Source organism: Gymnodraco acuticeps, unplaced genomic scaffold (genome assembly GCF_902827175.1).
Source record: "Gymnodraco acuticeps unplaced genomic scaffold, fGymAcu1.1, whole genome shotgun sequence".
Classification (NCBI taxonomy): domain Eukaryota; kingdom Metazoa; phylum Chordata; class Actinopteri; order Perciformes; family Bathydraconidae; genus Gymnodraco; species Gymnodraco acuticeps.
In genome coordinates, this window is record NW_022990198.1 from 1,593,704 (window position 1) to 1,607,018 (window position 13,315).

The 13,315-nt window shown below is 39.5% G+C and overlaps 1 protein-coding gene across 1 annotated transcript in view; it reads left to right on the forward strand.

Annotated features, from left to right (window-relative positions):
- The first annotated feature begins 11,043 nt into the window (after positions 1–11,043).
- LOC117547394 (leucine zipper putative tumor suppressor 2 homolog) overlaps positions 11,044–13,315 on the forward strand; it is a 54,021-nt gene continuing 51,749 nt past the window's right edge. Inside the window, exon 1 of the mRNA XM_034218117.1 lies at positions 11,044–11,282. The gene's annotated coding sequence lies outside the window, so the exon portion shown is untranslated. The remainder of the gene's footprint in view (positions 11,283–13,315) is intronic.

Sequence of the window (13,315 nt, forward strand, 5' to 3'; positions counted from 1 at the left end):
GATTGTTAAGACCTATGCATGTGACTGAAGTGCTGAGTGTACCTGCAGTGTTTTACCTCTTTGTGGGTGGCAGGTAGAGTGGTCCAACTACAAATACCTAAAGGTCAACCAGCATGTACTAGGGGTGTTGAAAATAATCGTTTCTACGATGCATTGCGATGCGGACGTGGACGATTCGGTCTCGATGCAGTGACGGAAGATAATCGGTTATAGCGTAGTAACGTTGCTTCCTGATTTTCCGGCCGTGGCTTTACTATAACGTTTTTTTTTTCTGTCACTTTAATATCAAATCGGTCGGTGACGCAGAGATCAGGGAACAGACGTGACAGCGGCACAGCAACACCAAACAATCATGTCAGGTTTTTGGTGGATTTAATTAAGTCTTGGATTGCAAAGTATGAATGTCCTCTAGCAATTTTCAGACGATATACTACGTGTGTAAAGTTTGTGAAGGCAGGAGGAAAAAAGCTTCCGCGATCACCGTCTCCTCTCCGTTCCTCCAAACCCCGCCCCCTCCCTGAAAATAATGAGTGACAGGCTGATAGTGACCCGATAGAAACTTTAGTATTCACTTAATCACTGAGATATAATGAAGCTAACTTACTCTCATACATTCATGGGATTTATGTAACAGTAAGACAGAATGTAAGTGTGCACCCACATGCACTATTTTAGTTTGTATATGCTGTTGTAAATACTCCTGTTGTCTGCTGTGTTCAGACTCAAGTCCTGTGTGTGATGCCCTTATATACACAGTCTATGGTGATGCCACATTCAGGACATTCAGTGTCCTTTTTTTAACAGAAGACCGTTGCTAGAAGCTGCAGCTAGACTGCAGAAGCATTATTTTTTTGTTTTTGAGGATGGAACAACTTCACACACAGATGCTAGACCTATACAATTCATTTATTTTGGTTTATAAATTAATGTCAAGACATTTATGTTATTGATTTCTGAAGCACTTTCTAAATAATAAAAAGAGAGTTCATATGTATTTACTGCATGTATGCATTGATGAAAAATAAGCCATGTGCAGTAATATAGAAAATTGAGGATGCAACGCATTGGTATGAATCGTGATGCATCGGGATATCGCATTGAATCGAATCGTTGACAGGATAATTGTAATCGAATCGAATCGTGAGACCAGTGAAGATGCACAGCCCTAGCATGTACTGGCTTTAGATGCTCTCACATTCAGATGTAGTGTCACACCAACTCCGCCAACCTTGCAGATGCTTTTACATTTAACATGTCCCTCCTGATCCTCTTCAGTCACTTTAGCCACACTGAGGCTACGGGGTGCTAAATGCTGAACTGTCATGTAGCATTAGCAACAGGCCTCTAGCTGACCATCCACCCCCGGTGACAGAGCTGTACTGTAAACACCTGCTGTCTCTATGTGCTCGACTGGCCGACTTGGGAGAGACACTGCCAGTGAGCCCGCGGCTTATGTCAAACCAAGATCTGGCCAAAGAGAGCGCTGAGGGGCTTAATCTGCCCTGGCACCATGGGTCTGGAGGCTGTTCAAGAGCCCTGAGGGGACTGGAGAGGGTGCACCATCTTACTCTGTGGTTCTTAATGCTGGAGAACCCATAGAGGCTAAATGAAGGGGCAGGTGGGGTGAGAATAAGAGCTTAATTACAATGTTGGTGAGTTTGTGGTCAGGAAAGTGCTCTGAGGTTCCAGAGAATATGTGAGGAAACTGTTAAATGGGGCTTTGAGAGCAGCCATCTCTGTATTACATTAGCAGAGGGCCTCATTCCTCTGAAACAAGTGGTCAGAATGATCGCTCTACACCGGAGATAAGTGAGGCTCCTGGCAGGGCTCCAGCAGCTCACACCAGACTTTCTTTCAATTGGCTCTGAGAGTGAGAAAGAAAGAGAGTGGAGACAACTTTGCCCAGCCAACCAGGCATACTCCACAGCCTGGCCAAAGAAAATGCCCATTCATTCTCAAATTAGCCGTCTGCATGGCCACGTTCAAAGGAGGCCCCTCTCTGCCTAATCTGCTCAGACTGTGTGCACACTCTGACCGTCTGCTTCATGAACGCCTGAGTGAGGAAAAACAGATCTAGTGGTCGCGCAGTGCAGCATTTAATTAAAGCATTATCGCTATAAGAACGGTGATTTAAGCTGATTATCTAACAGTGAATCGAGACACATTTAAAATAGAGCCAATCACATGCCACTAATGCTGAACGTGATCATTTTATATCTGCTGATTCTGTAGATCAACACATGAGGATGGAAAATCGTTTTTTTATTTGTAATCTAGTGAATATTCCTCTCACACAGAATGATTGCACATTTTAATTAACAAAAGGACAATGTTTAAAAATGGGTTGATCAAAGTGAGTGCACCATTCAATAAATGACAAAAAGATATTCCCTTGGCACAGTGGTGCCCAGATTAGATGACTGAGGGATTCTTTGGCACCTTGCAGCTCCAGACATTAATGACAAAAGAAGCTGAATTCCTGCAGAAACCAAACAGAGCCAACATGGAGCCAGCCCAAACATGTTAATATTCATATCAAGTGACATGACCTGAGTGTACATTTGAAAGTTATTTTGATGAAAACCTGCAGTAATGCTTCACTCATGTTTATACTTCTTGTCTTTTGGTGATTAGTTAAAACAAGAAGTATAGACACGTGTAGAACATTACTAACTGCTTGGTTTTTATAACACACATGGACACATGATTCATGATCAACATGTCCTTGATTAGAAGAACCATAAAAACCATACGCTACGTTCAGCCGAGGAGCAAACACTTTATTGTGAGTGATTCATTACAACACTCTGAAGCTTCTATACAGGGTATAGCTGTCCATCAACATTTTCACTAAATCAAACATTGCCATTTCCTGTAATCTATCTTCCATGCTGTACTTTTGTCTTACACTATCAAACTAACACCCAAATTATTTTTAAAACAAACTGTATGTTTAATCCCAGATTTCAAAGGTTCAAAACTTGTATTAGCTCTGTGTGCTCGCTTAGTTTATCATTAAACAAAGAGGTTTTAATAGTATTTCATGTGGTTGTTGCCTTGTTTGTCTTATGTTGTTTGATACCCAGATGTCAGTAATAAACTTGGTGAAAACAATTGTATCATAACTTAAAGGATTGCAGGATTATTGAGAAAGGACCTTAATTAGAACCTTTAAACTAGTCAAATAAATTCATGACCTACATTGTTGTCTGTCAACCACGTACAAATAGTGGTTCAAATTCATTAAACAACATTTTTTGAGTTTGTGGTCATAATCTGATGGTGTTCATATTGTAACTTTTCAATTTACTACTGAGTGACTGGGTTTGGAGGCAGGTCAGGGAGTAACAAGCACATGATACATGGTTTTGTTTGTTTTTCTCCAAACAGTGTGGAGCAGCAGATGAGGTTCAGGTGTCAGCAGGTCATTCCCCTTGTTCCCCTGACTTGTCACTCACGCAATTTTCCTTTGGTTAAGCCTTTTCCTCCTTGCTCAGCATTGCTTTTAGTTGGGTTACTGTGTGCCGGGGTTTTTGGTTTCGAGTGCTGCTTGTTTTTTTTGCAAGGTTTAAAAAAAAGACATAACATGCTGAAAGCAGAGGACTGTAGAATAACTCAAGGTAAAAATCAACATGTGTGGTCTGTGCATCAAGACTTACAACCAAAGGGAGCTCCAACAGAAAGTACTGTACGCATGTAAATAATATTTAAAGTGCAGTACATGAAATAAGGAGTACGAAATAAGTACACAAATTCCATTATTGTGCACCAGGGAAAAAATGTAAAAATGTATTTTCCTGGCTCTCTACTTGCCTAATGTTTCATAATGGAAACTGCAGTTTGACATTCATGAAATAGACTCTCAAATAGCAGAGAATCTAGAGGAACATTTCTGAGTGAAATGAGTTGTAGCGTCATTGACCAATTACTTTTCACCAATTATCTCCATCCAGAATGTTTATGGGTAAAATGAGCTCACAGTTGACGCAGAGGGGAATGTCATTATCAGCCAACAAAACATAATTGCAGATATTCTGGCTGCTTTGGGCAATGATAGGCATCTTGGGCGTGCACGGCCCAGGAGCAGAGAGCAGCGGGAACCCCCATGCCCGAGTAGAGAAGAGACGACTCAGATGTTTGAGTTTTGGGGTCATTATGAACACACGCTACATCAACCCACACACAATTATCAATTACTATAACAACTCTTCTTAAGTTCCCTAGTGGGTCAATTTTCCTCCATTCCCATCAGGCCTGATTGCTGGAGCCCCACCAGCTTCACAAAGCCGCCCAGTTCAGTAAATCTAATTTCCTCACAAATGCACTTCCGCTCTTTGTAAGTTAAGGAAAACTTGGGAAATGTGCACACTAAGTGAATAAACAAACACACAGGAGTGTGTGGGCTAATTTATTTGCTTCTATTGCAAAAAACATAATTTACTGACCACAACTTAAAGGTGGGGTAGGTAAGTTTGAGAAACCGGCTCGAGATACACTTTTTGTTATATTCCATGGAATGCTCCGCCCTGAGCCTGTTTTTCAGGTCTCAGGCTCGAAAATGACATTCCCAGAACAAATGACCATATCTTCACTTCTAAAAGGGTTAAATTAATAATATTTGTTCTCAAAGTAATGATAAACCTGTGAGTTGGATGTAGAAAAGTCAGAATCAATATAGATGTTTTTTATTTTAAAGAAAATTCAGATTGAACATGGTAAAAAACTGTAACTTATAGTGTCCGTTCAAAAGATATTTTGTACTTGTAGTGAAAAACTAACCTTGGATGATGGGTTAGTAGACTAAAAGCTTTAGGAATCCAAAGTACAACATATAATAAGTACCCTGTATCAAGATTGATGCAAAACAAGTGATATTTGACATTTTTAGACAGATTTAGCAAAACAAACCTCTTCTGGGGCCATTTGGGTGCATTTCCTTATCTCTGGCCCCCCTTCTTCGATTTTGACATGTGACATCTCTTTCTGACCGTTAGAGCCAATAGAATCAAAGGGGAATCTCCCCACACACACACACATGGTAAAACAAAAAGGTGGAGGCTTCACGTACGCAGTTTTGCTCCAGAGTGAAGCTGTCTCTAGGTCTGACATCTCAAAACCGAAAAGCAGATTTATTGCTCATGGATTATCAGAAATCATTCAAAGTGACACAGACACATTGGATTAACCTATGGATTAACTTCAGCATCGTTTTAATGCCATTGAAGACCACTTTTGACCAGACTACGACACAAGTGAGCCATTTTTAGCTAACTAGCTCCATATGTTTTGATGTGTGTTCTTGTTATTATCTCCGAGAATTCGTATAATTGAGTGATAATGAGGGTACCTATTGATTCTGTGTCCCCTCACGATGTGATACGATGGGTTGAGATGTGCAGCAAAGATAAATAATAAGGTTTTGTGAGGGAATTTCGGTGCAGACATCTGTTAGCATTTTTCGCTCGTTGCTAATTCAGAGGCTCAGCGTTAGCATTGTGTTTTTTTTTTTTATTTAAAAAAAAAAAGATCAGTTAGATGAGTTTCTTTCCGTTACATGGATATAAAACATTCATAGTTTATTAAATGAACATGCCCTCAGACACTGTTTTCTGCAAGATATTGCAGGAGGCCCCCGTTACCGGGGTCTCTCGGGCTTAACAGGTTAACATCCCGATAGCAATGAATATCTTAAGTGCTTTGACAAAAAATCCATTAAAAAAAGTCATCTGTGGAAGCCGTACTGAACGTACTGTAAAGAGCACGACCAATCATTTTACCCGGCCCGGCTAAAATAACTGGATGGCCTACCTGCCTGTCAGCCTTCCATCTGTGCACAAACTTATCTCGTGCCCTCATTGGTCATGTGCGCGTTCGTGTGTGTTGGAGGAGGGGCCCTGTAAGGAAGTGGCAGATTTTTTCCGGCTGTGTATTTTCAAATTCTAGCGGATTTCTCCAAAATTACCTACCCCACCTTTAAGTAAGGCAAGGCAAGGCAAGGCAAGTTTATTTATATAGCACCTTTCAGCACCAGGCAATTCAAGGTGCTTTACAAAAATGAAAGACATTCAGACAAAGGCATTTAAAAACAGTAAAAGATAATAAAACAAACATTAAAAGAAAAACAAAAAATGAAAGACATTAAGAAAATGGCATTTAAAATCAGTCATTAAAAAGAAAAGCTAATAAAATAAACATTAAAAGATCAAAGTTACAGTGCAGTCTAAGATATGAATAGTTCAATTCTTTCGGTTCTTGATTTTTAATTTATTCACAGAACCTCCCTTTGGAAATCCGAACATTTCCGTCCCGATTGTTAATTTAGACTGATTGTTTTCACCATGTTATGCTCGCATGACATCCACAATCGGACCCTCAGGAGGGTGTACTAGCCCCCTACTCTGCTTTGTGTTCCATAACAAAGTCTTTAAGTGTTACCTGAACACCCCGTGTTACCAAAACACTATTTTTCACCCGTCGGTGATGTGATACTTGTTCCTCAGTACAAATCACCCCAAAACTGATCGTAAACCCTGGCTACGACGGATATCCCAAATATCCTACTTTCGAGCAGTCCCTCTCATAAATGTCATGGAGTTTAATTTTTTGCTCACCTGACATCCACAATCGGACCCTCAGGAGGGTGTACTAGCCCCCTACTCTGCTTTGCGTTCCATAACAAAGTCTTTAAGTGTTACCTGAACACTCGTGTTACCAAAACACTATTTTTCACCCGTCGGTGATGTGATACTTGTTCCTCAGTACAAATCACCCAAAAACTGATCGTAAACCCTGACTACGACGGATATCCCAAATATCCTACTTTCGAGCAGTCCCTCTCATAAATGTCATGGAGTTTAATTACGTTTACATTTAAAACATTAAAAGAAAAAATACATGGATAAAAGTTACAGTGCAGTCTAAGATATGAATAGTTCAATTAAAAGCAGCGACAAAAAGAAAAGTCTTCAGCCTGGATTTAAAAGTAGTCAGAGTTGCAGCGGACCTGCAGGTTTCTGGGAGTTTGTTCCAGATATTTGGAGCATAATAACTGAACGCTGCTTTACCATGTTTAGTTCTGACTCTGGGGACAGAAAGCTGACCAGTCCCTGAAGACCTGAGAGATCAGGATGGTTCATAATTTAGCAGGAGGTCAGAAATGTAATTTGGGCCTAAACCATTCAGTGCTTTATAAACCAGCAGCAGTATTTTGAAATCTATTCTTTGACACACAGGAAGCCAGTGTAAAGACTTCAGAACTGGAGTGATGTGATCCACTTTCTTAGTGTTAGTGAGGACTCGAACAGCAGCGTTCTGAATTAGCTGCAGCTTCCTAATAGATTTTTTAGTGAGACCTGTGAAGACACCATTGCAGTAGTCAAGTCTACTGAAGATAAAAGCATGGACAAGTTTTTCCAAATCCTGCTGTGACATTAGTCTTTTAATCCTAGATATATTCTTTAGGTGATAGTAGGCTGATTTAGTAACTGTTTTAATGTGACTGTTGAAACTCAGGTCAGAGTCCATGACTACACCTAGATTTCTGGCTTTATCTGTTGTTTTGAACATTGCAGACTGAAGCTCAGCGCTCACTTTTATACGTTCTGACTTTGCTCCAAAAACCATTACCTCAGTTTTATCTTTGTTTAATTGGAGAAAGTTCTGACACATCCAGTCGTTGATTTGTTCAATGCACTTACTCAGTGTTTGAATTGGAGCATAGTCTCCTGGTGAAATTGTTACGTAGATTTGTGTGTCATCTGCATAGCTATGGTAACTTATTTTGTTGTTTTTCATTATCTGAGCCAGTGGTAGCATGTAGATGTTAAAGAGAAGAGGCCCCAAGATGGAGCCTTGAGGAACCCCACATGTCATATTTGTCAACTCAGATGTGTATTTACCTATAGAAACAAAGTTGTTTCTGTCCTTTAGGTAGGATTCAAACCAAGTAGGCATATATATCAGTGGCGAGCCGTGACTTTTATACCTAGGCCCTCTGACCCCCCCCCCCCCCCCCCCCCCCCCTCAAAAAAAAAGAAGAGATATTACGTCTCAGCGTATACTTCAGCAGAATATCAAAACAGCGGCCCGGGGTGCAAAACGCATCAATGACAGTGGCCCTCTACCACACAAAACAACACCATTTATATAAACACCTCTCATGACAGGGCACCCACAGCCAAGTAACAATTAGGCTACAAATGAATTAAGTCGGCACGGCGGCCCGCATTGAAAATGACTTAGGCCTACCTTTGATGATCAAATCACTTAAACACAAAGTCCATCCTCCTGTCCTTTTGGATGAAGCACTTCATGGCGTGTCATGCAGCTGAACTCAATCTTGAAAATGACTCGGTTAATAATTTTGCAAACGATGTCATCACTATCACTGAAGTGAGCCATCATGAACGAAGTTATGCTAATCATAAATATATCGATCATTAAATCTATCGATTAGATTTATGATTCGAAAATAATAAAAGTAGGGTAGACATGTGGATATTATCCGGCTGAACAAAACGTGCGTTAACTAACAGGTTTGTTTTCCACAGACCTTATTTCGAGCTATTTTCCAAAATCCTATGGAGAAATCCCATTGCTTTTGTGTCGAGGGAATCCGAGCGCAGCTTACTTCCGGGTTTTAGGATGCGTCACTGCACCACTTGCATAGACTTCACAGCGGGCGGATCTTGTCATAAAGTCCGCGAAAATAAAGCCCGCCCATTTAGAGGGAAGATATGATTGGTCAATTGTACTGTCATTTGACATTACTCTCTCATTGAGTTACTATAGTGGGCCCTCTGTGAATGTACAGAGGGACCAACAAGCTCTCCCGTCTTCACATAACTCGCAGAGAGGGCATTTAACCCTTCACATTCCAACAGAAACTGAACAGGCAGATTCGAAGGATTTATTTGGAAATGTTATATTAAATCAAGTTATTTTGGTAAAACTAATGAAAAATGTAACAACAAAAAAATGTTTTTTTTTTATGTTTTCAAATATTCTTTTTTAGAATATCTTAGGCCCTCACAGAGGGCCTAGAGGGCCCTGACGGCTCGCCACTGATATATAGTCATGTTACTCCATTCGTGACAAAACTAAGGATTTCCGCATGATTATATATATATATGTACTTGCCTAAGTTAAGAAAAAATGATTTATCTATTTAATACATTCAATTACATTTTTGTGATTAAAAAAATCTCTTTAGAGATTTTTTTGGTATACATTTTTTAAGCTCCAGACGTTCCAGACTAAAAATATTGGCTATTGAATGGATGGTCATACATTTTTTTTACACAAATTCATGGTCCCCAGTGGATAAATTGTAATAACCCTTGTGACTTAATTTAATCTAAATTTTCAGTTCTAAAAATGCAAACATATTATTAATATCCTCCTTATCTCATTTTCTTATATGTGAAAAAAACATGGTGACATTCAGCGCCGCAGATTAGAAACTCTCAGTGGGACTATGTATATAGCCTTGTTTTACTCCTCTGGAGCAGAAAGGCTTGCCTGAGAGGGTTGAGGTTAGTCAGGTATGACCTCGTTCTACATACTGAGAAAACAGAGCAAAGAACCGGTTGTGCTGGAAGAGTCTGGAAATCTAGGGTACTTTATCTTCATCACAAACTATTGTACTAAAGGCCTTTAGTGTCCCTTAAACACTGATTCAATGTGTTTATTTACTCATTATTCAACACTGCTCATTTTTCGACACTGCTCATTTAGGATGATTGTCTATACCAGGTGTTTACTTAGTGTTTTGCCTATGTTGTGCCTGTGTATGTATGTGTGTGTGTGTGTATATGTATGTATGAGAGAGAGAGAGAGAGAGAGAGAGAGAGAGAGAGAGAGAGAGAGAGAGAGAGAGAGAGAGAGAGAGAGAGAGAGAGAGAGAGGAGAGAGAAGAGACTCGGCGCTCTATAGTATAGATGCTCTAGATACGCTCTCAGCTCGCTCTATCGAATCTCTAGAATTGCTCGCATCTCTGCTCTGATCGCTCTCTCGCTATCATATAGCTCGAGAGAGAGAGAGAGAGCAGTTCAGACGTGAATCCTGGCAACGTGGGCCTGGCAATTCGCGCAGGACAATACCGGAAGCTTGCAAGTTAGGGTTCAAAACAAAAGCATGCAATTTTGCACAAGCCAACAACACTAGGACAAAGTGTATTATTATGCTTATATGCTATGTTCAATAATATGTGTTGTCATTGAATCTTAATTTGTAGTTTCATAGCCTCTGCTATTTATAGTCCTTTGCCAGTTTTTGATCGTGTTTTCCCCGATTAGCTCCTAATGTAAGAGGTGATGATTCCACAACCATACAGTATGTTATATCTGTATTATAATGTGCTATGTTATATTAATGTGTTTAACTGTTTATTTATCTTTTGAAACAGACAATTATCATTACGACTGTATGCTATACTAATCACATTATATATTTGTCTGGTTTACAGACATGTATTTGCTGCCTCTGCTCCTAACATCACACCACTGTTAGACATAATGTTTTCTAATTGCTCTTTTATAATTTCTATGTTACTTTTTTCTATTTTTAGTCTCTTAAACCTCTTGTGATAAAGCCCCGGCCCTTTCTGCTAATGTTATGAAAAACAGAATAACGCCTTAGAAACTCAAAATAATGAGATATTATTCTGGTAGAGTTTTTTTTTAAATAATGGGAACGTTGCTCGTTATTGTAAGATATTAAGTTTATATTTTGAGTTATTAAATCAGTATTTTGAGATATAAGTTAGTCCTTTTCTTGCTGACATTTCTCATTGTTTTGACAAAGTGCAAAATCATTAATTTAAGACAGTAGGCTACTGAGTCATTATTTTGAGTTTTTTATTTGAATGATTTACAGGATCTTTTTTGTAAATGTCTATCTTATTCATTTCTTGTTATGCCGGAAATGGGGTTTTATCAATTGTGATCCTACTCGAAGGGTAAAAGAGTAGGCTATCTTATTTTGAAATTCCTAACCGGATATAGTTGTTTCGTTTGTCGCTAGTTTAGCGTCCGGTGTGTAAACACAAGCAACGCCTGTCCAGCTCCCAGCACAACAACAGACGCGCTTTCAGAGGCAGGAAGAGACGCGAGAGAGAGAGAAAAAAGACATGTAACATATTGTTTAGTTAACAGAAACCTTTGTAAAGTGACAAGTGTGTGGATAATACGATATATAAAAAGGAAGAAGAACACGTCGCTTCAAGATTTTCTTAGCAGTCTTGGTAGAGCTGCTGCCCCGGACTCTCCACCGCAACCTACAAGGTAAATTAATCAGGATTCTACTGGATTTTATTGTACTATTTATAAGAATGATGTTAAGCGTCAAGTAAAAGCTGGTTACTATAACACTATGCGTATGTCCCGTTGCTTTTGTAAGTTTACGGACACACCTGAAAGTAAAGTACGAACTGTGCACAGGTGTGCGAAGGTTTAATTAATTGCTTCTGATTGCTGCTGTTCCCTTTTTAGCTTTACAACACACTATCTGTACATCATTGAGGCAATTTAGTGTATTCTTTCTGCTCAGAAAGTCAAACTATTTATTTTACAATGTCAAATGTATCCTGGAGGGCTCCATACAGTCTTTGTGGTCCGTCTTAGTTGCCTTTTTATCAAAGTGTGCATCAGGCATGGCAGGTTTGTTGGGTTTAGACATAACAAAGTGCCTCTTGTATACGGACTCATTTCCTGCTCAGACCTCAACTCCATTCCAGACCATAAATCAACATTTTCCTTATCAAGGACCCCTGCATCCATCTCTCCAAAACAAATCTTATTGTTTTTCTTATCTTTTTACTCAAGTAACATACACCTGGAAACTGTTCTTTGCTTGTGAAATCTGTGGTACAGATGGATTTCTTTGCATTCACACTAAAATCTCCCACCTATTACTTTTCTGATCTAGGACAGATTGTTCCAGTTTTGTGAGCCTTTGTAAACCTGTAGCATCATTGGGACTTAAGGAAATATAGGTCTGCCCCATAACAAATAAATAGGGATGCTGACTTTTTGTAAACTAGAAATGCTGAAATACCAATAATAGGCTTTACCTTCCAGCTCTGTTGGAAAGCATTGGACCAAAATGTAGTCAACTCGTGGTTACAAGAGGATCATTTATTGTCTATTGGGACACAATGGTAGACTCTACATGCCAATAACAACACAAAACAATCAGTGGTCTACTTCCTGGTGTGTATGTAAGAGAGAGTGGTTAACAGGATTTGGATGACTTGCCTTAGGGCACAGCAATAGCATGAATTCTTAAAATGAATGGCATTCCCCCTGTGATGTGTATGCAGCCGCTTTTGGCTCGAAACAGAGGCACTTTTCATGGGACCAGAACTCCACAGTTACTGTGTTACTAGGAAGAAATAGGAACTTAATTCAGTGTTTCCCACACAATACTTTATTGTTGGTTAATTGGATGTATGCTGCATGTGTGCACAGCAGCTCTGTAGTGTGTTTATACTTCATTAAAGTAACAAAGCTAAAAAAAGCTCTTTCTATTTATTAGGCGCAGCTGCATCATTTGTAAACAAATGTCCAATACTTAGAACGAGATGATAACACAACAAAGAAGAAGAAACAAACTTAACATTGGAAAGTCTCTCCCACAGCCCTCAAACTCAACCGGATGTTATATTCAAATTGTTCCCAGCCTAAACACACACATAGGTCAAGTGCTTACCTCAGCAGGCCTGAAAAAGGGCGGACTGTGAGCCTTGACAGTGGGAGGCCACAGTTTATTTTCATTAATAATGTCTCGAGTGATTTTATAAAGCGCATGCCATGGCAAGCATCCCTCAAACATCTTCAGAGGATCTGCTGCATCAGCATGTCAGGGTTGTAGCATCCCCTGGGAGTTATTGAGTTCTACATGACAGGAATATAATGACTGCAGATTTAGGACTGGGATTATTTTGCATTTTATCAACTCTAAATCCAGCATTACATCTGCATATTTCGGATCTCTTGTTGAATCTATTTGTGTAATTGACTTAAAGGGGACCTATCATGCAAAATGCACTTTTGTATGTCTTTCATACATGAATATGTGTCCCCGGTGTTCCAAGGAACTCACCAAGTGTCAGAAAACACAACCCTCTCTATTTTCCTCCATACTTAATACAGTAACAAAAGAAAGTTCAACAAATCTTAAACCAACTATAAGGAACTTTTAATTTGGTGTTGATTTACCGCGCCATTGACTGGTAGTGTGTTCCTAGAATCCAGACTGGTTTTCCCATGAGCACCACCATCTCGTGTTGCAAAGATCTTACTATTCTTCAGTTTTA